This window comes from Peromyscus leucopus, chromosome 2 (assembly GCF_004664715.2).
Source record: "Peromyscus leucopus breed LL Stock chromosome 2, UCI_PerLeu_2.1, whole genome shotgun sequence".
Classification (NCBI taxonomy): Eukaryota; Metazoa; Chordata; class Mammalia; order Rodentia; family Cricetidae; genus Peromyscus; species Peromyscus leucopus.
The window spans coordinates 85,427,732-85,452,839 of NC_051064.1; the positions used below are offsets into that span (position 1 = coordinate 85,427,732).

A 25,108-nucleotide genomic window follows, 5' to 3' on the forward strand; every position below is an offset into this window, starting at 1 on the left:
CTACGTGGCAAGGTATAGATTTATAAAAATGGGTTAATTTAAGATAAAAGAACAGTTAGCAAGAAGCCTGCCACGGCCATACAGTTTACAAGTAATATAAGCGTCTGAGTGATTATTTTATACGTGGATTGTGGGACTCTGGGGCTTGGTGGAACCTGGAGAGAAGCCCCTCAGCAACAGGAGGCCTGAGGGGAGGGAGGGGGAAGAGGGGGATCTTTGGTATGTAGAATGAACAAAAAAAAATTTTGTTAAAAAATATGGATAAATGATGCCTCAGCCATGATACAAGTAGCAGTTCCTATGGTTATGACAAACAAGCTGTGATATTAGCATGAAGATCCTATCTCTTAATCACACAAAAATTTAGTATTATAAGGATCAAGGATTAGCAAAACTTGACCAGGTTTCCCCTGAAAGTTCGGGAAAAGTCATCATAATTTTTTAGGCAATTGTTCTGTCTTGTGCTTTCCAGGCTCCTTTTGCAGAGGGCTATCCATTTCTTTTATATTGTAATATCTCCTGTGTTATTCACAAAATTCAAGTGATTATCACTAAAAGCATTCAAGCCTAACCCACAGAGGTCTGATATATAAACAGCATCCTGAAACTGAATATTAAATTGTTTACTCTGCTTAAGTCTCCACTAGTAAAAGAAAAGAAAGAACCTGAAAACAACCCTCAACCAAAGAATAGAATAAGAGAATGTGGTACATATACACAATGGAGTATTCTGTTACTACTGAGCAGTTAAAAAAAAAAAAAAGACATCATGAAATTTTCAGGCAAATGGATGGAAATAGAAATTATAATCCTGAGTGAGGTAACCCAAACTTAAAAGCACAAACACTGTATGTAAAGCAAAGGATAACCAGACTACAAACCACAGCTCCAGAGAACCTAGCTAACAAGGAGGACCCAAAGAAGGACTCATGGATTGCCCCGGGAAAGGGAAATAGATGAGATCTCCATGAGTAAACTAGGGATGAGGGGTGGGCAATGGAGGGTAGGGGATGGAGCATGAGAACATAGGATAGTCTATCTGGAACAGGGATGGAGTGGGAGAGCAATGAAAGAGATACCATGATAGAGGGAGACATTATGGGGATAGGGGGTACTGGGTGCTAGAGAAATTCCCAGGAATCCACAAGGATAACCCCAGTTTAGACTACTAGCAATAGTGGAGAGGGTGCCTGAACTGGCTTACCCAAGTAATCAGGTCGGTGAATACCCTAACTGTCATCATAGAGCCTTTCTCTAGTAACTGATAGAAGCAGATGCAGAGATCCATATCCAAATATCAGACTGAGCTCCAGGAGTCCTCTTAAGTGGTCAATTGCCTCCTTAGTGTGAAATCACTTTTTTCTTTCAAGCATTTTTGCTTTGAAATGCACATGTCATTAAGTTCAAGAAGGAGAATTAATCAGTGAGAAATGTACATTAAAATACTAAATATAATTACATAAATGGCAATGGGAAGAAAGTCCCAGGAAGTAGAATGAATCAAACCAAAGGCAGAGAGGTAAATGTATGCAGAAACTTCATGTGCAGGTCACCACATTTATGTTTCCACTCAGCTCCCTCTAGAACCTCATGCATATAATTGCTTTGTGAAAACTATCAAATATCCTCATCATCTTAAACAGGAACATTTTGCAGACAATTTAATGCACGGCAAACCCATAAAGACTGTACATGATTAAATAGTGTGCAATGTCAGCACAGCCCACTACATGCAAAATAAATGTGACAAAATGACAGAACAATACTCATAAGCTACAGCTAGTTGTAAAATAAGCCATATTTATGGGATATCCTTGCGAGCTGAATTGGGAAATCAGAGGCTAATCCCTAAATCTCGCCATTTTACAGTTTCGATAAACCCACAGTTTCGATAAACCCACAGTTTATTTTATCCTTAGCCAATACATCAAATCTAAAATCAACAGTAATTTGGACATAAATACTCTGACCAACATTAAATATATCTATCTACAGTTAATCTTTAATTTAAAAAATGCCAAGTCTGTTTTTTTTTTTTTTCAGCCAGTCTCAATCCTTAACTTTATTTAGGCTTATAATCCCAATTTATGGAATGTTGGGGGGTGGTTTAAAATACATAGAAGTCAATTTAAAAGCAAAAGTATTTTGAAAAGATAGAAGATAGTAACTATGACACAAAACACAGACTTGCACATTTTTCTCAGTTGATTCAGATGTGAGACTTCACTAGGCAGTGCCTCGAGGATACGACACACATTCAAGATTTAAGCAAACACATTAGACCTAGAAACACGAAGAAAGCCAAATTATAAAGCGTTAGGTCTGAACACCTGTAGGAAAATGCTGTGTACTTAGGCTGCTGTTTGGCAAAAACTAGGACACTGTAAAGAGCTGTTCATTAAAAAGTAGTTATAAGTGTGATAATTCTTTACTAAAAATATACAGGACTGAACAAGGTCAAACCATTTAAAAATTCTAGCATGGATGTGAGGCTTTGGGAAGGCTCTATCCTTAGCTTGGGAGCTATTGGCAGTAGATAACTCCTTGGGGAGGCAGAGTCACTTTTCTTTGGGTGTTGGCCACTACTGACAGGTTGCCCATACTCCAATGTGTGACCCTTTACACATGCACATATGGGCAACTCTAATTGGACTCAGTAGGTTAAAAATATAACTAACTTCATGCAATATAACAAAATTATGCACAGTTTTACTTAAGATATTGAAAAATGTTGTTTTTAATGATCAGAAAACCATTTTAAAGGTTATGAGAGAATAAAAAGAGAAAAACAGAACTAAAGCTATTTGCTGAAAATCTAACTAGAATACCAACATGTGAAGAAGGAGTTAAGCATAGTTCTAGTGGTTGGAAGGTACTGGTCAATGAGTATAATGACAGTGTTGGAGCAACACACATTTCTGTTACTGGATAGTAAGTCAATAGTTAAAACTGTGCTTTTAATAGGAAATGTCTACCATAGGAGGCTGGAAAGATGGCTCAGAGGTTAACAGCACTGCTTGCTCTTCCAGAGGTCTTGAGTTCAATCCCCAGCAACAACATGGTTACTCACAACCATCTGTAATGAAATCTGGTGCCCTCTTCTGGCTGCAGACATACATGCAGGCAGAACATTGTATACATAATAAATAAATTAAAAAAAATTTAAATGTCTACCATAGCTTACACACTATGAGCTTGGATATCAGTTGGTGGAATTGTAGGAAAGGAATGGATCTTGGGGTTCCAACCTACTCAGTGGATTAATTCTTTGATGGATTCAGAACTTGATGGCATTTCTGAGAAAGGGAGCAAGTAGGAAACTTGGAACACATTCTTGGATTTCTTCCTCACCCTAGCATTATTTTGTAGACCTCCATTTGGTTCTTGGCCATGATGGTGTAGACAGCTTGGCTCTTCCATAGTTTCCTCAACTGGATAGAGAACTTTTAACCATATTTTGACCACAGCTGTAAGTAAAGTAACTTATATAAATATTATACTTTGTTTCAAGACAGGTGCAGGATTTTAATGTTCTCAGCACAACAAAATAAATATTTCAACTGATGTCAGTGTTTGACAGCCTTATGAATACTTTGATACTGTGTACATACATGAAAACACTACATTTTAGTCCATAAATACATGCAATTACTATTTGTAAAATGAAAAGAAAATGAAGCATACATGTGGACTACAATTACTTCTAAACTAAAGAAATGTACAAAATGTACTGAGGAAGATTCCACTGAATAATAAATAGGTAATTTAGCATTGAAAATTATATAATTACAGCTTAATCAGGACCAACTGTAAAGTTTTGATTTGATTTTGTCTGGAAAAAAGATTTTTAATTTCATATTTGAAAATTTTAACATAATAGTATTTGAATTCCTATTGTATAGTGTGTCTAAAATTCAAAAGAATTCACGTATTTAAAGTGACCAGTATACTTATTCTCCATTTTCTTATAATTACTACTTGATACCTGATTATGAGAAAAATGGCTTATTTAGGTTTTCTGTTTTATAGTTTTCAGTTCACGGCTTCTGAGCTCTGAGGTAGAACATCAAGGAGAGAAGATGAGGAAGAGCAACAGTGCTCACTGCATGACAGCTATCCATCATGACATCAAGAGAATGTCAACAAGGATCTGTAGCCCTCCAATAAGGACACACATCAGCAGGGTTCCACCACCTCTAAGGGTGTGATGTTGTGAGGAACAAGCCTTGAACACAGGAACATTCATGGGGCACTCCACAAGGAATCTACAGCAACAGAAAACTCAAAAATTATTTTGAGACTGATTATAGATTGAAAGTCCATCTCTTCTTGAATAAAAGTAATAGTTAAATATAATTTTTAGAGAAGTTCAAAACAAATTAAATGATCATTTTGCACTGCATTAAATTCACAGAAACGTCAAACGAGTTGATAAATTGATTTGTCTTTCTTTAATGGGAACAAGCTTTTCATGAATTATAACATTTCTTTCTGTCTCTTCTAAGTTATGAAATATGAGAGAACTTTATTAAGTTAGTAACTGAGTAAAATGGCACTTCTGTAAAGAGAAGGATCCAGAATTCACAAATGGAATTCAATAATATACAAGTTTTCAAAGGAAAAATGTCAAATGATTAGGAACACTGCTATCCAATTCCTTTACTTAAAAATATCATAATGTTCATGTAGATTCCAAAATGTCATATTAGCTCATATTAATTATACACAATAATGATCTTCCCTGCATGTGCACCTTTACATATACACACAAAAAAATAAACCAAACAAATGCGATAATAGTTTAATTAATGGTTCAAATAATTGATTCTATGTATGGTAACATCCTCATGAAACACGTATTTTCCATTACCTTATACTGTATACCAATTTCCTTTAAATAGAAACACTGTTTCCTAGGCGCCCAACAAATGGCGCCCAACGATTCGAGTTTCCACCTTAAACCTGAGAATATTTAATAACCAATTATAAACAGAGCCCAAAACAGGTTCCTGCTTCATGTCTAATGCGGGCAGTTAGCGGGTTTAAACTACTGGTGGGTTCCTAGCGTGTGCGTTTGACCGGCAGTTTGGCAGTAATGAGGCATCTGCCAGCGGCACATTATGCTGTGTGGTAGATTTAGTCTTTACTAGTATTAAAAAAAAAGGTTTCTGGGCTACACGCTGCTTTGATAAAAGTGTAGACCCACTATTTCTGAGACTTGATGGCTCACAGAACTGGCAGAAAATGCCATGTTGGTAAGCTGAAATGGGCGGGGCCAGCAGCCACAGCACCTTTTCAGTTAGAATACTGCAGTTTAAAGCAATAGGCTCACAAAAAGACTGATTCAGATAAAATCATTTACAATGTGTGTAAAATATACGTAGGCTTGAAGGAGACAAAAAAAGATAAATTAATATAAAAAGCCACGTAAAGATGAATATTACACAGAGAATCTGGATTGTGTTGTCTTTGGGATTTTTAACTGCAAAAAACATTTGATCAAAAAAGATGTTGAATTAAACCAATATGTATATTTTAAAGGTACCTTGACTTCAAAATTTGGATTTAAGGATATGTTGCTTTGGAAAAGAGGTTCTGCTTTTGTTTCCACAGAAATCCAGAGGCTATGGATTTGTTCCAGATTAAGATACATCAAGTTTCACCAGCCAAGACCCCCTGAAAGGTCTCCCATGACACCATGGCCCAGATAATCTAACATCCAAAACAGTTTCAAGGCAACTGGCTCACACAATACAGTCTCATGGACTACCCCATAGGCCTAAAATTTTCTTTGCGTCCCCATAAAATACAGCGCCCCCCTCCAGCAGGAAGTAGTAAGAGATGCTACACCCAAATTCCCAAATATACCAAGCTGGCTTTAGAGGTAGAATTGGCTCACTCCTCCTCTAAACCCAGACATATTGCTTTAAAAAAAAAAATGGTTAAGAGATTCTTGTGTCCCAAATCAGAAGAGCCCTCTGGTGTGGGACAGAGAAAAACCAATATTTTTATTTAAAACAGGTTGATTATAAATATGATCTCTTTCTAAAAAAGAAAAGGGGATATGATATAGATATATAGGATATAGAGATGATAAAAGGGTAGATTAATGAACCTACTTTTAAAGAACAACTTGTTTAAAATGTTTTACATTGGTATAAATTTTAGTTTATTGATACAAACTTAAAAGTTAATTTTGTTATCCTGTATATATATTTCTATTCTTGTTTGAGGTATTATGTTTATGTAACTCATTTAAAATTGTAATGGATAATTAAGAAATAGATTAATAATTAGTCATCTATGATAATCATATTTATAGCCGTTAGATAAGTCTTCTAGGTATACATAGATATATTTCAGATAGATAAGTAGTCTTCAAATACTTCAAAGACCTACAGAATATGGCATTTAAAATGTTTTAAAAATTAAGACATTCTGGACGGGTGAGACATGTCTGCTCCTGGTAGCACTGGATTTACATCGGAGAGGAGGATCAGCATCAAAGACACTCCATATGGAGTTTATCTTCACCTTGACAAAGATAGCCATTTGGGCAAGAAACTATTCTTGCCTGGATTGCTTGATTGACTGGACATGCAAGACCCATGGAAGGATGACCACTAAACTTTGCTTGACAAGATGGTCCTTCAGGTTCCTGCTTCGCAGAGAAAACTGCCAGACATTCTACAAGACACACAAAAAAAAAAAAAAAAAAAAAAAAAAAAAAAAAAAAAAAAAAAGACGGAGAGACTCTAGGCCTGTGAGCTCAAGACAGATGCCCCAACTTTACAAAGGAACATTAGATGACTGTCCAGGCTGTCAGCTGTCTATGTCTACCCTGTAAGACTCCCAAAAGTTGCTTACATCCTTCTCCCATTTCTCAGGTAATATTATATCCTTCTGAGGTCTTTGGTGTGGTTGAAGACTAGATAGTTGCAATTTACTCAGTTATGATAAAAATAACTTAGATATAAAACCTTAAACTCACAAATATAAGATAGATAGGACATTTTCTTTAATATTGTAACTGTAATTCTTGCTTGATAATTGTTTTGTTATATGTAATTTCACTATGTTAAAGTTAAAACCTTCCTTTTTAAAAAAGAAGAAAAGAGGAAGTGCTGTGGATATCACTCTATATAAATAAAACACTGATGGCCAGTGACCAGGCAGGAAGTATAGGCAGGACAAGGAGAGAGAATTGGGGAAACGAGAAGGAGGGAGACACTGCAGCCACTGCCAGGACAAACAGCATGTAAAGACGCCAGTAAGCCACAAGCGACATGGCAAGGTATAGATTTATAGAAATGGGTTAATTTAAGATATAAGAACAGTTAGCAAGAAGCCTGCCACGGCCATACAGTTTATAGGTAATATAAGCGTCTGAGTAATTATTTTAAAGTGGATTGTGGGACTGCGGGGCTTGGTGGAACCTGGAGAAAAGCCCTCCAGCAACAAGAAGGGAGCTCTTGAAACTTAGAAGGTAAACAAAATTTACAAGTCTAAGAAAGTTAAAACTGATGAGATTCCTAGTACACTCCTCAATGTTACAGAGTTGTAACAAATGCTGGGGAGAAAAGCTCTCTGACTTGCTGAGTGGTTAGCAATCTTTGGGAGGAATAGAGTCTTTACCCATGCTATGGTGGACATGGTTTCAGTGGAACTATTTCTGAGTCATATGTGCTCCTGTAGTAAGCCCTGTCACATGCTCTGCCAACAAGACTGATAAACTCATGGTTTTCTAAGTTAGATTTCAGTGGAATTATCACTTTAATCTGTCTTCTTGCCCTATGGAGAATGATTAGAGTTTGGTTCATCTCATTGGAAGTCCACACAACAGTTTAGCTTGGAAACGTTAATATACAATTTGTATCATTTAATGTGATGATTTTTTTTAAAAAATATGAAGAAATTCCTTTTAGTTCATTTTGTTTTCATGTTGTGAATTACATCAAAGTAAGTATACAAAAGGAAAGCTTTACAATGCTAGACATTAATTCACAGATTAACTATAATGCTAGTATATTTTTGTTTCTATTTAAGTGTACTTGCTTATGCTAAGACAAATAAACAAAAAAAATGACAAAACAATGCAAAAATGTAACTCACATTTCTTGATTGGATACTCGTCAAAAAAATCTTAGTCAAACTACAGAAAGCTGTAACCTAGACTCAGGAAGTCTTGTGCTCCTTAATAAAAAGTTGCCACATAATTTAGATGAAATGCTTATGTACAAATAGGAGTCCCCATGTGTTCACACAGTTGCTGTAGATGCATGACTATATATACATAGAGACTTTAGCACATTAAATTTGCAGAGCACTAAATTGATGTCCCTTTATAAAAAAAGATATTTAGTAATTATACAATGTTTAAATTACTCTAACAGCAAAGATGGATAGACAGAAATATTGAAAGTGAATTAAATGTTATAATGAAGCCAAATGCTTAAATTGCTGTCATTGCTAGACCTTATTAAAATTCATAATAACACATAACAGATAGCTTGATATTACATTGTTTCCCTATGTAAGAATGTTTGTTCAAACATGATATTAAGGTCCTGGTATATAAAAGTCAAATAGTCTTTGTGGAATTTGTTTTCAATTATTGATGCAAATACTAGCAATTAAACAGATATTAAATATGCTATAAGTGAAGCCTTTTAAGCACAGACTGACAGTGCTTCTATTCATTTCTGAATAAGATGTATAGTTGATTTCTACCCAATCCTGAAAACTGCCTTCCATTTAGGTTTATTGGAATAAAAATTATGAATGTAGTAAACAATTTTTTTTAGTCAAGGAAACATAGAGTTTATGAAAAAATAATAATCTACTATGGGTTCTATCATCATGAAATACCTCTTTCATTGTTTCCATATGAAGATTTATGTATTTGAATATGTTACAATTATTTCTTAATAGAAACTTGTATGTTATAATGTTTCATTGTTTTTTTTTTTGCTTTTATTTTACAATGCCTCTTTTTAAACAACTTCACATTTATGATCATGAATGTAGTGTTAGTAAGATGAGTCCTCTAAAACAATGCCCTTTCTTTTTGAGTATAAAATGTCTTTGGCACAAAAAGGAACTAAAGGGGTCAGAGTCATCAATAAGCACTTTGCTAGAAACATCTGCACATCAGACAATCTATGTTCAATAACTGCAGAGTTGTCTGTAGCTGTAAATAACATTATTAACTTGAATGAATAATTAACTGTTTGTCTCCTAGGAAATTCATTAAGAACTGAAGATAAGCAAACATGAATATGAAAACATATCAGATGCCCTCTATATAAACAGACTACAGACATTTTTGCATGTCTAACACATTTTCCTTTTATATATTAACAATTTAATTAATTGTATACATTACTAATTCAGTAGACAATGAAGATGGAAGAAAATTACTTTTATTAGAATGAATTGAACATTTGCCCCTTAAATAGGCTGCTGAGCCATACTTGTGCATGGATTGCTCTTATGAAAAGGGCCTGATCTAGCCAGGTGATGGTGGTGTACACCTTTAATCCCAGCACTTGGGAGGCAGAGGCAGGCAGATCTCTGTGAGTACAAGGCCAACCTGATCTACAGAGTGAGATCCAGGAAAGGCACTCAGCTACACAGAGAAACTTGTCTCAAAAAAAACCAAAAAAAAAAAAAAAAGGGCCTGATCTTTGGATATGAACATAAGTTAGTAGGCTGCATGCTACTTCATGTCTTCTACAATTTTCCAATGAGGACCAAAAGTATTATTATTTCCATATACTATATGTGTATTTACCAAATATACTGAATGGAATTTATAACCATTTTTAGTAATTTCTATGGTTCACAACAATAATTTATTTGGACTACTTTTGCTGCACAGACATTATTCCATGATGTAACACAACATTTTAAAACTTTTCTTAGATACTTTTGAAATAGAAGAAAATAATTTCATTGGCCAAAGTACAAGAAATTTATTAGAGGTGCTATGAAAATAGATCTCCTTTTCCAAACCTCCCTGGGAAGTACACAGAGGTAGTTGATCATTTTCTGGTTCTTTGTGTCAGTACATGAGTTTATAGAATTCAAACTCATGCCTGGCTTGTCAACTGAGTGCAATATGATGATCGTGCTATGCCCCTGGGGTTCCTGTAGAGACACATGTCCACTCTGACATTTTTAAAACAACTCTTGCATCTTTACAATATGGAACTCCCTATCTTCCACTACAGGTTTTAGAAGCTTTACAACAAAAATTCTTTGGCCTCTAGCTTGAACTACATCATTATAAAGAAAGAACTCTATATTTTCTGACATAAACTTAGTCTGCTGATGGTAAGGTACTATCTTAACATCAAATCAACACTAAACAAGCCTAACTGTATTCAGATTAAATTAGCTCTACTGAGCCAAGCGTCCCTGCACAAGCCCCAGGTTTTAAACAGCCAACTCATGCAATGAGCACAGGACCAGGTACCAATGCCTAGATGCCTCCCAAACAGGTCAAGCCAATCAACTCTCTTACCTATTCAGAGGGCCTGATCCAGTTGGGGGGGCCCCTCAGCCTTTGGTTCATAGTTCATGTGTTTCCATTCGTTTGGCTATTTGTCCCTATGCTTTATCCAACCTTGGTTTCAACAATTCTCATTCATATAAACCCTCCAAGGAATAGGAGACCATGGTAAATGAAGACCACATGAGAAAAGGAAGAAACAAAGTGCTAGAGAGGCCCACAGAAATCCACAAAGATACCCCCACAATAGACTGCTGGCAATGGTCGAGAGACAGCCCAAACTGACCTACTCTGGTGATGGGATGGCCAAACACCCTAATAGTTGTGCCATAAACCCCATCCAAGGACTGAGGAATCTGGATGCAGATATCCACGGCTAGGCCCCGGGTGGAGCTCCGGGAGTCTAATTAGTGAGATAGAAAACAATTTTTTAAAGGACCTTGTGGTACATTGTTCTATGTTGCCCTTTTATGAGTACATATATGTGGCGGCAGTTCACCTTGGGGGAATCTCCATCAGTTTTTCCTATGATTCAGATTTTTATAATTTAATATAATATAATCCTCAGTTATCTTGGCTTCAAGGAAATATACATATAATTTGGCAAGTATGAAACTATAGTCATTTTTACTCTCTAGTGGAAAAAGGCAGTAACAGAATGCAGGTTTCAGACAGACTTCACATACTCTTAGCCCACTGGGTCACTTTATTGGAATAAGGACATCACTGGGACAAATAATTCCATGGCTTCATGCTCACTGTCTTCTTTAAGTACTCCTAAGGAAGAGCCAGGGTAGTATTTTCAGGATGCTGTGCTGTCAGGATTGGTGGGAAACAAACCCTAGCATCACTCCATCTTCACCATTGTCATTGTTAGTTCAGGTTTTATACCTGTTCTCAGCCACTTCATAACACCAAATTCAAAGTCAAACCCTCATATGAACCATGATTTCCACAAAGTTCTCATTCCTATAAAGCCCTCCCTCTACAAATGAATCTTTTATTTTATATCTTAGTGATTCTGTTTCTATCAGCAAATATTAAGTAAATGAGTTTCTGGCAAATACTATGTGTGTGTCTGAAATGAAATTTCCAAGGTATGGATTGCCTAGATCCATGTGGCAATGTCTGTGGATCAAGGCCATAGGAGCAATCTAAGAATCTACTAGGAGCTTTTCTATGCTGACGTAGTCCCTAAGAAGTTCTAGCACAGTTCATCTCCCACCTAATTGTCCCTCTGAGTGTGGGACATTTGTGGAGCAGAGGCTATGATAGTTACAGAACATTTCCCATAGTACAGATGTTTGAAAACTTGGTTCCCAGTTAGCCATGTTCTTTGGTAATGTTATGGGAATTTTGAGGAGCACAGCCATTAACAATGAATTTCATAACTCAAGGTATGCTTGCAGGGTTTATAGTCTTATTCTACTTCCAGTTTGATCATCTTGCTTCACATTTGGTGTTGAGTATATTGGTTTTTGGCATTTCTGTTCTGGCCACCATACTTGCTTGCTGCTACAACTCTTCACCATGATGAACCTATATTTCTCTAGTATTAGAAGTCAAAACAAACTCTGCCTTCCATAAGTCCCTTTTGGTCATGGCATATTATCACAGCAACAGAAAAGTACCTAACTAATCCTGTATATAAGAAACAAAGTTTAAAGTTGTGTATAAACTCATACTGACATCTCAAATATGATTTTACTAAAGCCTAACTATGTTTATGTAATTTTGAAAGAGAAAGGCCCAAGATGAAAGATTAAAACCCCCTTTCATTTGAAATTTTATCAAAACTTAAGCCTAATTTTTTTTAATTCAAAACATTATGTAATTGTTCTTAAAGCCATTCCATACAGAAGCTAGACAAGGAGAGGACTATGAATAATACCTCAGTTTCTTAGAATTGCCTAGAAGCAACAAAGAGACCTAAACAGTAGACTACACATTTTCTTGATTCCAAAGGGAATCTTCACAATTAACTCATCATAAAATCAAGGCATATTATATAATATATGGGTATATTTCACATTAGAGTAGATTTTTTTTTCTGTTTAAAAATTGTTATTGAGGCCGGGAGGTGGTGGTGCACACCATTAATCCCTGCACTTGGGAGGCAGAGGCAGGCAGATCTCTGTGAGTTCTAGGCCAGCCTGGGCTACAGAGTGAGTTCCAGGGAAGGCACAAAGCTACACAGAGAAATGCTGTCTCAAAAACAAAACAAAACAAATTGTTATTGAAACAATAATGTGGTCTTCCTCAACCATGATGTCCTAGGAAGTCAGAAAACAATGTTGACAAGGTCATGAAAAGTGCTGGAGACTTGGTGGGTTTTGCCAGGCAATGTTATGAAAGAATACTTCAAAAAATGTTAATGGTTTTAGAGTTGAGGAATAGACAGTAGTGACATTTAATAGTGATCTCTGAGGCTTTGGTCAATGTCTGACAGTACAGTACTTCTGAACTGTAAAGGGCATCTTCATATTCTAGACTGTACATTAAGATTATTGAACATGGAAGAATTAACTGAGCTTTCAAACTAATGGGTCACGAAATTGGTGTGCACATTATTTTCTGAGTAAAACAAAAACAAACAAATAAAAGCAATATTGAAGGACTCCATGCACTGCTATTACACCATGCCACTATGCAAACAGTTATCAAAGTCCTTCCTCCAAGAAAATCCAAGAAGTAATACAGGCTCCCTGTTCAGGGACTAGAGATCCACAACTGGGAGACAGAAATACGTGTCCCAAAGTTACACAGCTGATGTGAGAGGCTGGAGTGCAGAACCAGGAAGCTGAAGCCTGCCCCTCCCCATAGCATGCAGCATTCCCTACTAAATCTTCTGCCACGCAATTTAAAATTGGAACTCTCTTAATTATTTATTTCTTTTTCCATCTCTACATAGAATTTTTAAATATTACGTAGTGAAATATTTATTTTACCCATATATTTTGCTCTCTGTTTCTAGCACTTCCAAGTAACTAAACAGCAGGATTTTATAGTTTTTGTTCATGAAATTACTTTAAAAGCAAAGTATTGTGCCTACAACAAGGCAGGCGTTCAGCTGCATTTGTTGAAGGAATAAATAAATAGTTTCTGTGAGTGTCATTTTTTTTTTTTATTTGTAAGTGGGGGGAGAATGTTGTATTTGATGAAAGCACAGCAATTGGAGAGGAACCACAGTAGAGTGGGAGGTTTGTTCTGAAGCAGGGTTTAGTGCAGTTTGCCTAAGGCTTCCAGTGGGAGAAGTCACTGCAGCACAGCTCTTCCTGGCAGGGTGAGACTGCCACAGTTCCACACCCGCCTTTGCATCGCTCCCTCCCATTTTGTTTATAGCTAGTTCAGCAGTAGACACGGGGAAGCAGGTCAGGAAGACATCAAAGTAGCTGCACTGTTCATATTCTGTTCTCCTTTGGCAGCTCTCGGCACTGCTTCCTGCTGACACTACAATTTCAGCAACTTAATGATACCATTGTTTCTGAAAATGACGCAGAAACAGACACCTCTAGCCACTTAATTGGGGGCCCTGATCAAGTAGGATCTGCTGTTTTTAATGTCCTGTTTTTTGAGGGTGTGAAATGGTGAGATGGGGAAAGAGGTTCACTTCTGTTTAAGAGGGTGAACTTGTACAGAACAACTTTACACACAGGCTACATTAATAAGGGCTGCAATTTCTATGGCACACACTAAGAGGCCCATCAGAAGTTCACTTTTAATCACTGCAAAGATGTTAATAAAATTATTAGTCTCAGGTTTATGTTGCCCTTAGGTCAATGCAATTTTACTTTCCATAGCAATTCTATATCATATTATGTCATTTATTGCTAAGTGTTCTTCTGTTCCAAATACATTTATAAAAGTCAATTCCTATTGTTTTTTAGATCTTTTCTATCTACCTGTGCCAACAGAGTTGTAGAATGGACTACTGCATTTTTGCACTCGATAGACTGAGACAGGACAGCCTTACAACAATTAAACTGTCTCAAATACAGTTATAGCTGTCTATGCATTTATTTAAGGAAATTTCTGTCAACCTGACAAATGGTAATCAGGATGATTGCAAATCATCTTGATTTTAATTCTGAACATGCCCAATAATACTGAGATTTCTGTAAAGTCTAGTTTATATGGAGATACATGCGAATGTACTTACAGTATTATGGTACTAAAGCCAAGGCATTAACAAGTTGTATATTATACACAGAGTGCTGGTAAACTTAAGATATGGAGAGACCTGATCATAGTTCTTCAACTGAGAAGAGTAGACTATTAAAATATGTTTATGGGATGATAGGTTATTAACGCTAAATCAAATTTTAATATCTAACTCTCCTCCATCATGTGAACATACTAAGGAAGAAATTACATGACCACATGATGTACACAGAAAACATGCGAAAAGTACAGAAACACATTAATGGTGAAATCTCTGTATGAATTATGTAGACATGGACACTTCTTCCTGGTAAAATATATTCAGGAGAAAGCTATAACTAACAGAACACATAATAGATAGGAGCTGGTACACTTCCTTCTAAGATCCTGAAGAATGTGAAGAAGGTCTTGCCCACAACTCCTTTCTAATCATGCTATTAGTACTTGCTAATGAAATAATATTTTAAAAAAGAATTAAACAAAGGGATAAAGGAAGCTGTGTTTGCATGAAGGTAACTAAAGCATCTCTGTGAAAATATAAAGGAATAATCATCAAAAATAACAGTAAAACTCCAGAAACTGATTAGCAATTATGACAAGGTTTCAGGATACAAAGCTGAAAAACAAGTCAAACATCATTCTATATAACATAAATAAACAAATTTAACTCACATTAAAAACAAAACATAATTTACATTAGTGCATAACCCAACTGCATGATTACACATCAGTCAAAATAGGAACAGAAACTATGAAACTGTTATAGAAGTTGAAAATAATGATTGTGGACATAATCCATGTTCAAGATTAGGAAGATATAATATTATTAAGATGAGACTTTTCATAAAATTGATGTATTATCATAACTAAAACTCCTGAGAGTGCATTGCTTAACCCTCAGCAGAGAAGATTCTTCTTGAAGTAGATGGTAATTAACGCAGAGATCCACAACTGGACAACATGCAGTGAGTGAGAGACTTTGGAGCACTCAGCCATAAATGGGATGTCTTTATCAAATCCCTCCACTCAAAGATCAGGGATCTATGAGAAAAAGGGGGTAGAAAGATTATAAGAGCCTGAAGTTGCAGATAACTTCATGGAAACAGCAATTTCTATATATAACAAGACTGTTGTACATATGAACTCACCGAGACTGTGACAGCATGCACAAGACCAGCTGCAAACACTCAAGTCAAAAGCTATCCAGCACAAAGGAGGGAAACGTGTCACAATGACTATCCCTAACAGACTCTGTTTGCAGCTGATAAAGACTGGGAGAGGGAAAACACATCTTCTTCGGGGCAGTGATACTGGTTATACCAACCAAAGTCCAGGGCAGGCTGCTGCTCAGAAGTAGCTGTTGAACACAAATTAGACTTTTGTTTTGTTAGTGGCTTTTTCATTTTATTTTGATAAGAGAGAGAAAAAAATAAGAAGCTTGGGGTGTGGATCTGGGAGTAACTGTGGTATGGGAAGGATCAAGCTAGAAGTACACTGTATGAAAATTTCAAAGAATAAATAAAAAAGACTTAGAAACAAATTTATTTTATCGTGATGACCTTTAAACGACTCAGAAATTTTGAAACTAAAAGGGAAAAGTGGTAGAGATTATGGGAGAAGTGAAAAATGGGAAATGTGAGTGAATTTGTTCAAATCATATTTTAGGTATTATAAAATTCTCAAAAAATAAAAATTTTAAGATTAGAATTAAAAAACTTCTTAACCTTGAAAGCACAGACTACCATAAAGGATATGGAGAAACAAGGACTGTTATTCATGGTTAATAAGAGTTAAAAACTGAACCTATCTTTGGAAGATAGTTTGACGTTTTCTTTAAAAAGTTAAACATAATATTACACACCTCATTTTATTTAAGGAACAAAAAAACTGTATGTTGATATAAGAATCTGCAAACACATTTACTTATAATACTAAAACTTGCTACAATCAAGTTCCTTTAATATGCAAATGATTAAACTGTGAAACAGAGAAGTAATGCACTAAAATTTGGCACTAAAAAGAATTGGTCTATGCAAGCCATTAAAAATGGAAGTTTAAATGTATATTATTGACTGAAATGGTTTATACTGTAGGAATGCAACATGATATTCTAGGAAAGGCAAAGGAAAGGAAACAAACAAACAAAAAATCCTCACAAGTTGCCAAAAATCCCTGGAGAAAAGGGATGAAAGAGAAGAACATAGAAATTTAGGACTGTAAACATACTCTGTACAAACTACAATGGTCTCCACATTATGATACATCTGTACAGACGTAAGATAATACAAAGAGTAGTGAACACCAAGAGTAATCAGCAGAGTGAGCCCTCAGACTTAACTTTGATCTTTGGGTCAGTGTTCATTAAACATAGCAAATGTACTTCTCTGCTAGGTCTGTGGTCATGGTGCAATGAGGGGTAGGAAAAGTGCAAGGGATTCTTTATCCTTCATTTTTGATGAAAATTAAAGACTGTTCTAAAATTTCCTTTTAAAGGGAATCCCTTCTACATGTTAAAAGAAAGTCTCACCTCTGCTTCAGAGCATCCCTACCACTGCTCTCCTTGCTACTCAAATCCTAGAAGAGATTCCGTTCCAATATTCTCAGTTCATGCAACTTAAACAAATCATTGTATCAATATCTCAGAAATGACGGAATGAAACATTTGTAAGTATGTCTTTATGTTAAGTTATTTTTTCTCAAAAGTCCATAGGGAAATATAATCACCAAGGACAATAACTTGTGACTCTCCCTATATAATGTTCCACATAGGTCATTCAGTGTTCTGTTTTTATTAAGCCAAGCACTTGTAATGTCATTCACAGACTAGACAGTTCAAACCAGTAGTAATCTAAAGTAAGGTGAAAACAAAGATGGAGTCATAAAATACGGAAGGAGATTAGTAAGTAATCAGAGAAATGGAGTAGAAATTAAAAGAAGCTTCAAATGAAAAGCTTTTTTGTTTTCTGAAGTTATCACACTATAGAAACTGTGTGGCAGATTGTGTGAGGGAGGTTTTCACGGGCTATGGAATCAGACATATAATTTTGCTTAGGTAGCATTGGCCTGAGTTTACATCCAATTAAGAACATAACAAGGAAAAGAATGGATCAGCAAGAAAGGGTGCTCTAACATCCAAGAAGAGTAAGTATAATGGAAAATGCTGGAAGGCTAAGAGCCAAGAGAATGAAAGAAAGAGACATGGGGAGCATTGTTTATCATTGATGGAGGATGAGGAAAATTATGTCTTGACAATGTCAAATTATGGCTTGACAGGAAGTGCTCAGAGCTGTACCTGAAACAAGAAAATAAGGCGACACAGAGAAATGGTAATTGAACTGGAATGTTAAATTTGAGAGCTAGGAAAGAGCTACACTCTAAGCTACAGTTGACACTGGGAACTGGGTAGTAGGAAGAAACACATTTGCGGCTGTAGACATGGAGATGCAGTGTTTCTCAGTGTGCATAGAAGAGATAAGAGTGAGGAATATTGAATGGAAAACACTGAGCTAAGAATCACCACACATACCCTAGCAGGTCAGCTGGCTTGCAGACTCAGCATCAGCAAATGCTGTGTTTCAGCAGAATATTGAGTCACCATCTCCTTTTTCTTTTCCAGTCTTGTAACTGTAGTTCTTGGTGGTCTTATTTGGCTTAATTTTATGTAAGGAAAATAGCACATTAAATTATTACCTCTCTTTGATATAAACTATATCCATATCATGTAGGTAAATGAATTTTATTATGAATTAGAAATAAAATTGAACGAAAATTTTCTTTGGATAAGAGTAGAATAGATTGGCAGCAAAATTAGATAAATGATAGAATAGAGATAGGTAGGTAGGTAGGTACATAGATAAATAGGCAGAAAGACAGATGATAGCTAAACAGATATGGAAAGATAAACATTCCAACAAAGCACAATTTAGCCTTCCAAATGTTGGTATCTATATGGGTTTAGATATAGTTCTGAGTTGGTTAGATTTTGTCAACTTGCCTAAAGCTAGGGTCATTTTGGAAAAAGAGAGCTTCAATTAAAATATAATGCTTTCATCATATTGACCTGTAGGCAATCTGTGCAGCATTTTCTTGACTAATGATTAATATTAGTGGACACAGCCCATACTGAGCAATAGTATATCTTGTTAGGTGGTCCTAGATTGTATATGAATGCTGGCTTAGTCCAAGATATGGACAACAAATGTGTAAGTGCCATTTGTTTGAGATCAGTGTTTCAATTTCTGCCTCCAGGTTCATGCCATGAGTTCCTCCCCTTGCATCCCTCAGGGATGGGTTACAATCTGAAATAAATGACCCCTCTCCAAGTTACTTTTGGTTATGATTATTATCACAGCAATAGAAAGTAAACTAATATCAGTTCTAAATTATGTCTCTGATCCTGATATCCATTTTAAAATAAAATTTACATAGATAATATCAATGAGTATGTTCTCATAAAATGTCTAACATTCAATTATAAAAAAAGATTAAGGGTGTTTTGCCTGCATATCTTTCTGTGTACTATGTGTATGCCTAGTGTCCATGGAGGCCAGAAGGTGTCAGAACCCCTGAAAATGAAGTTACAGATAGGTGTGAGTCACCATGTGGGTACTGAGAATTGAACCTAGGTCCTTTGGAAAAGCAGCCAGTGCACTTAACCATTGAGTTATCCCTCTAGTGCCCAAATTTTAATATGTAGAAATTGTGCTATTAAACGTATATATGAAACAAGAATATACATTAATTCATACTTTATTTCTTTTTCATTAGTATATGAAAATTTTGACAAATCAAGAGTTGTAGATATGATTAAAATAATGTTTCAGTCAGAAAATATCTTGTATAATAAAAAATTAATGAAACAATATTTCAATGTATATTTCAGATTGACAATGAATTCTGAATGCTCCCACTAAATCTATAGAATGTCGAGATAACAGTTATGTTCCATCATGCCTATTCTCAGATATTTTAGTAAACTGAAAATAAAAATAAATTCAAAGCAGTCTCTGTATGCCTGTCTATCAGAAACATGATCATCATTGTTTAGTGCTGAGAAGAGTTCAGAGAAACATTATACAGACAGAACTGAGGCACAGAAACATTGGGAAGCTGTTCAAATGCAAGTAATTGTCCCATATTTCTACCTATGCTGTTTTTCTCCCCAGAATGTATGCTCTGGGTCTTTGTGTCAAAGTGTCATCAATAGTATAAAGTTACCTTTTATCTTATAATACATTTTCAAAAATCCTATCTTTGTAAACCATATAGAATTGGAAAATATATTACTTAGTTTCATTGGGGGAAAAAAACCTTGTTTATTTTCCATATAAGAAAATAAAAAGCCAGGCTTAGGTTTTTTTTTTTTTTTTTCTTTATCACATGAACTTCATTCTATTCTGAATCCAGAGATCAATTAAGCGTGCATAAATAGAAGACTGTAGTGGAACTTCAATGGGTCTTTCTGTGCACACAAAAGCCAGGGTGGGAAATACCTCTTATACAGTCCTGTATCAGGAGTAACGCTGTACCTGTGTCCCTGCACACACTTACTGTTGGTGGAACAAGTGACATTTAAGCATGTGCTAGAATGATTTTTGAGACAGCTGACTGAAATTTAATGTTAGATTTTTATCTATTTGATCATAACCTTTCACTGACAGTACTTTTACAAATAAACGAATGGAACAGACAAAAAACTTTCAGTAATAAAATATAATATCCACCAATATCTATATTAGGTGACAGATATGTACAGTGTAGAGAGCATTCACATCAAACTTTCACAAGACTGGCCTATTTGGCTTTTACTGTAGCTGTAGATAAAGTTGCAATGCTGTCTTCCTTTCCCACCAGCTCAACCTCATCTTTTCATTATAGTCCTGAATAAATAAAATGTCAGATATATATAGAGAGCTTGCTTGAATAGTCCCTACATCAGAGTGCTGCTTTCTTAAAAGAGCAGAGCTGTTAATAGACATTGACTTAGCAAGAACATCTCTGATGGCAAGGGCATTTCTTTAGAGAAAGTGTGTGAGCTTATGGAGCCAGAAAAAATATGAGATCTGACACATAATGCACAACTTTAATATATATACTGTTATAGATTTTATATAACTATATCTAATATATATATATGTATATATATATATATATATATATATATATATATTTGTAAGTGTTCATAGAATGAGCTGAGGAGACATATATGACTTGGAAAAAAGTAAGAGAGCCTGGTCTGGTTTTCAAGGCTGCAATCCTGATACTCAGGTAAAAAGATGATGAGGAAATATCAAGGCCAGCCTTGTCTATGGGGAAAGTATGAGACCTATTTGGACTACGTTAGAACTTATTTCAAAAAACAAAATTAATAAAAAAAAATGATAAGATGTTAATGCTAATATTCATAGATATAGATTCAACTGACCCATAAAGGGAGAAGGGGCTTGTTGAGAATTTTATTCTCATTCCTTTTAAGATAACAATAAAGTAGCATCGGGATACTGGGACCATTAATAAATTTAAGTTCCAGAGGAAGTTGTAAATATTGAAGGCATTATTGAGGAATTTAAAAGAGACCTTCCTTTGGAGAACAAGTTGTCTTGCACTGAGCATCTAGGTTAGGGGCTGTCATGGTTAGGGTTACTATGGCTGAGATGAAAAACGTGACCAAAGCAACTTGGGGAGGCCAAGCTTGGCCTCCACATCACCATTTATCATCAAAGGACATAAGAACATGGAAACAAGGCAGGCAGGAACTTGGAGGCAGGAGCTGATGCAGAAGCCATAGATAAGTGTTTCTGATTGGCTTGCTTCCACGGCTTGCTCAGCTTGCTTTCTTAAAGAACCCAAGACAACCAGCCAAGGGATGGCACTATCCACAGAGTCTAGGCCCTCCACCATCAATCCCTAATTAAGAAAATGCCCTACGGACTTACAGCCTGATCTTATGAAGGCATTTTCATAATTGAGGCTCCCTCCTTTCCAATGACACTAGCTTGTGTCAAATTGACATAAATCAAGCAAGTACAGGGATTAACCTATAAGATCTTCCCTGCATGTTACAACTAAGTAGTTGATATTTTTTGGAGCCTAAAGTGCTTTCATGGATGCTGTTTCTTTGTTAACCCAGCAAAGCACTTTAGATTAACAGATTCATACTATTTTAGTTCTGTCCTGGGCCATAAATTAAGCAAGCACTCCTTACTGTTCTCTCTTCCTGGAGCATTTATTTCAGTAATACAGAGACACCCCCAAACATAAGGGGATCCAGGATACTAAAAACTTTTAGAAGAGATAATATTCCAGAGATAAAATAGAGTTCTCATCTCATCAGACATATTTTCAATGTAGAATGGTAAGACAGAGAGATGTCATTTATTAATTCAACAGATGTTTTTGAAGTAAAAAGCAATTGAAAGAAAGTTGATACTTGATCTCTTTAAAGTTACTATAGAAATCTGAGCAAGGCTGGTAAGAATGTCCAGTGATTAAGAACACTTACTGCTATTCCAGAGGATGTGAATTTGTTCACAATTCCAGCACCAGGAGATCTGACACACCCTCTTTGACTTCCATGGGCACTCCCACATACATATGGCCAACTTTCTCTCAAACACACTCATATGCATGAAAAATAATGTATCTTAAAAACAGAAAATAAATCTGAGCAATTGTAAATAATTGGGAGAGGGATGTCGCTGTTATGCTTAACAAACCAATGCAAAATGTTTTACTTTAATTCTTCAAACTATTTCATCATAAGCATCCATGCTCACAATTTAGTATACACAGTACTTTTTCCAAGACAACTTTTATTATTCCAATAAAGACATAAAAATAAATGGCAAAAACAATACATCATCAATACTTTCAATGGCTTAAAAGACTTTCTCAATAACTTCAGCTCAACTATTTGATAAAACATCCCACTCTTCCTTATCACATCTGTCACTTAGTCTACTCTCTATTACCAAAGTCTCTCAATTTGTTCCCCCATGCTTCTATCTTTGTCTCTCTATCAAAAGAAATTTATTTTATCTAACTACACATATCTATCTCTCATGCAGCTCAACATGTCAATTGCTTCTTTAAACCAATTCTTTCATGATATGTCAGGTCAATTAAAGGCTCTTTTTTTTCTGATGTTCCTTCCACTTAACTTGGCAAGCTGTCAGTCTCTGCATATGATAGAGTTATGTACATGTTTTCCCAACATTTCTTGTCTCATTTATAGATATCATTATGTATACTATTTTTGTGGTAACAAGCTTTCATGGATTTGATATTTGGGGGCAAAGCAAGAGTACAGACATTTTAGAGCATTTAGAGTGTCAACTCAAGTTGATCTTGAATTCATTACTTCAGTATCTTGACATATGTGCTACAGAAGACAGTCAAAATCTAATATGCTACACAATTTCTATGATTGCCAATTTTATCACTGCTTCATAAGTACAAATTCATACAAAACCAAACACTGGCATCTTTGAAGGCTTAGAGATGAAGAGCCATAGTGTAGTTCTGACATTAAATACCTCTACAAACTATCAACCATCTTATAGCTTTGGTTATCTCACTGTAGACATGAACCACTTCTTGTACAATGCTTTATGAGGATTAAATAAGGATAATACCCAAAGGCCCTAGGACATAGAAAGTTCTCAATGGGATGTTAATGTCTTCCTTTGATATACTATCTCATCAGCTATACCATCCCTTCTAAAAAAAATCATCTGAAACTCATTTGGAGTTATCAAGAAACAATATAATATGTACAAAATTAGTGCTGCTGTATCAATGTGGTAGAGAACAGGGAATGAGATTTTAAACCATCTTATCTGAAATGAGAAACTATCATTTTACAAAGAGAATAACTCAGAAAGAGGATGATTTAATTTGATCTGCAGATATTACTTACTAGTTATGTGATTTTGAGATAGGTCCTTTACTTCTTTGATTCTTCATTTCTTCACCTGCAAAAATGAGAACATTATACTAGGTCTACATTATTTTGATATAATTAAATAAATTCATTTATTTATTCTGTGAATGAAAGTTTATTAAAATTCAAAACATGAAAGCATTATAATTAGAACAGCTCTGAATTAGGCAAAAAAATCAATCTTCCATTCTCTCTCAAGCACTACTTCATACTTTAACAGATTTCATGCAGCCATGGTATCTAATCAGTTACTTAGCCTTACTCAGAATGTGTGTGTGTGTGTGTGTGTGTGTGTGTGTGTGTGTGTTTGTATGTTCATGAAACACAAAATCTAGCCTGTGTATTCTCTAAACAGAAAAGTCTTGGAAGTTACAAGAGTTTTCTTACTAGATACTCTGAATACATTTGCTTTTAAAAACTGTAAATTTATTAATGGATTTCTACCATTCTACCATTCCAATACATAAAGAATAAAATATATCCTTAGTTTTAAAAGTTACAGCATGGAATAAATGAAAGTGATTAAAATTGATGTTTTATAGTTTAGCAATCATATCTGATACAATGCTCATGTGAACAAACTACGTAACAACAATTTCAACATAATAAAACATTTCCAGATTACTGCCACATCTTGGAATGTTTAGTGTAAAAAATCTAATACAAGATGTTAAGAATCTGATTTGGAGTCAGATATATGATTTTTTACATTTTAATGGAGTCCTGGAAAATTCACATCTGTAAGCACCTGGTTATTTGTAAAAGGCAGATAATTATATTTATCCTCCTGCTTTTGTTTCTACTTTGCAATTATTAAATAATATTTGTTATAGGAAAACACTAGTTCATACTGAGTACATAAATAATATTATTTCCCCAATCCTGAGTCAAATTCTCTACCCAGTGACCTGGCACAGAGTGCTAACCACTCAGCTTTTTAATGGCTTCTTGCACAGTGGTCTTTAAGTTTCTAACCTTTTGAAGCTGTTAAAACAAAGTCAAATAATGATACTGCTGTGACATAAGTGTATGCTAGAATCAATAGATTGTGCTTCTTGGAATAAATTGCAATTAAAGTGGGTTGTGCTTGATTGCTTGACAGTAGGCAGTCTCTCTGGCACAAACAAACTGATGTCCAAGTCTGTTTCATAAACTAATTAGTATGAACTTCACATGCATTTCATCTAGGAACCATCCATTAATATTGATTCCTGTCAACATCATGACTGTGCCATTGAATTTGTCTTTTTTCATTTACAGGTACTATTGTTTGTTTTCACCCATTTATAATAACCATTTTAGTTTTGTGAGATAATAAGACATTTATGAATTTCTAAAAATCATTCTAACAATAGTAAAATTTTAGAATTTCCACCAGACTATCAGCATTTCTATACATTTATTACAAAATGATTCATTAACAAAGAAATAGAAAAGGAAAACCACAAGGTAGTGAAATATTCTTATTGCTGAATATTTCCAGCAATAGAAAA

The 25,108-nt window shown here is 35.2% G+C and overlaps 1 protein-coding gene across 46 annotated transcripts in view; it reads right to left on the bottom strand.

Annotated features, from left to right (window-relative positions):
* The window catches only part of Ptprd (protein tyrosine phosphatase receptor type D), a 2,272,674-nt gene that overhangs the window by 1,958,364 nt on the left and 289,202 nt on the right, over positions 1 to 25,108 (bottom strand). For all 46 annotated transcript variants that reach the window (XM_037203364.1, XM_037203377.1, XM_037203376.1 and 43 more), the window contains exon 2: positions 23,592 to 23,646. The gene's annotated coding sequence lies outside the window, so the exon portion shown is untranslated. The remainder of the gene's footprint in view (positions 1 to 23,591; positions 23,647 to 25,108) is intronic.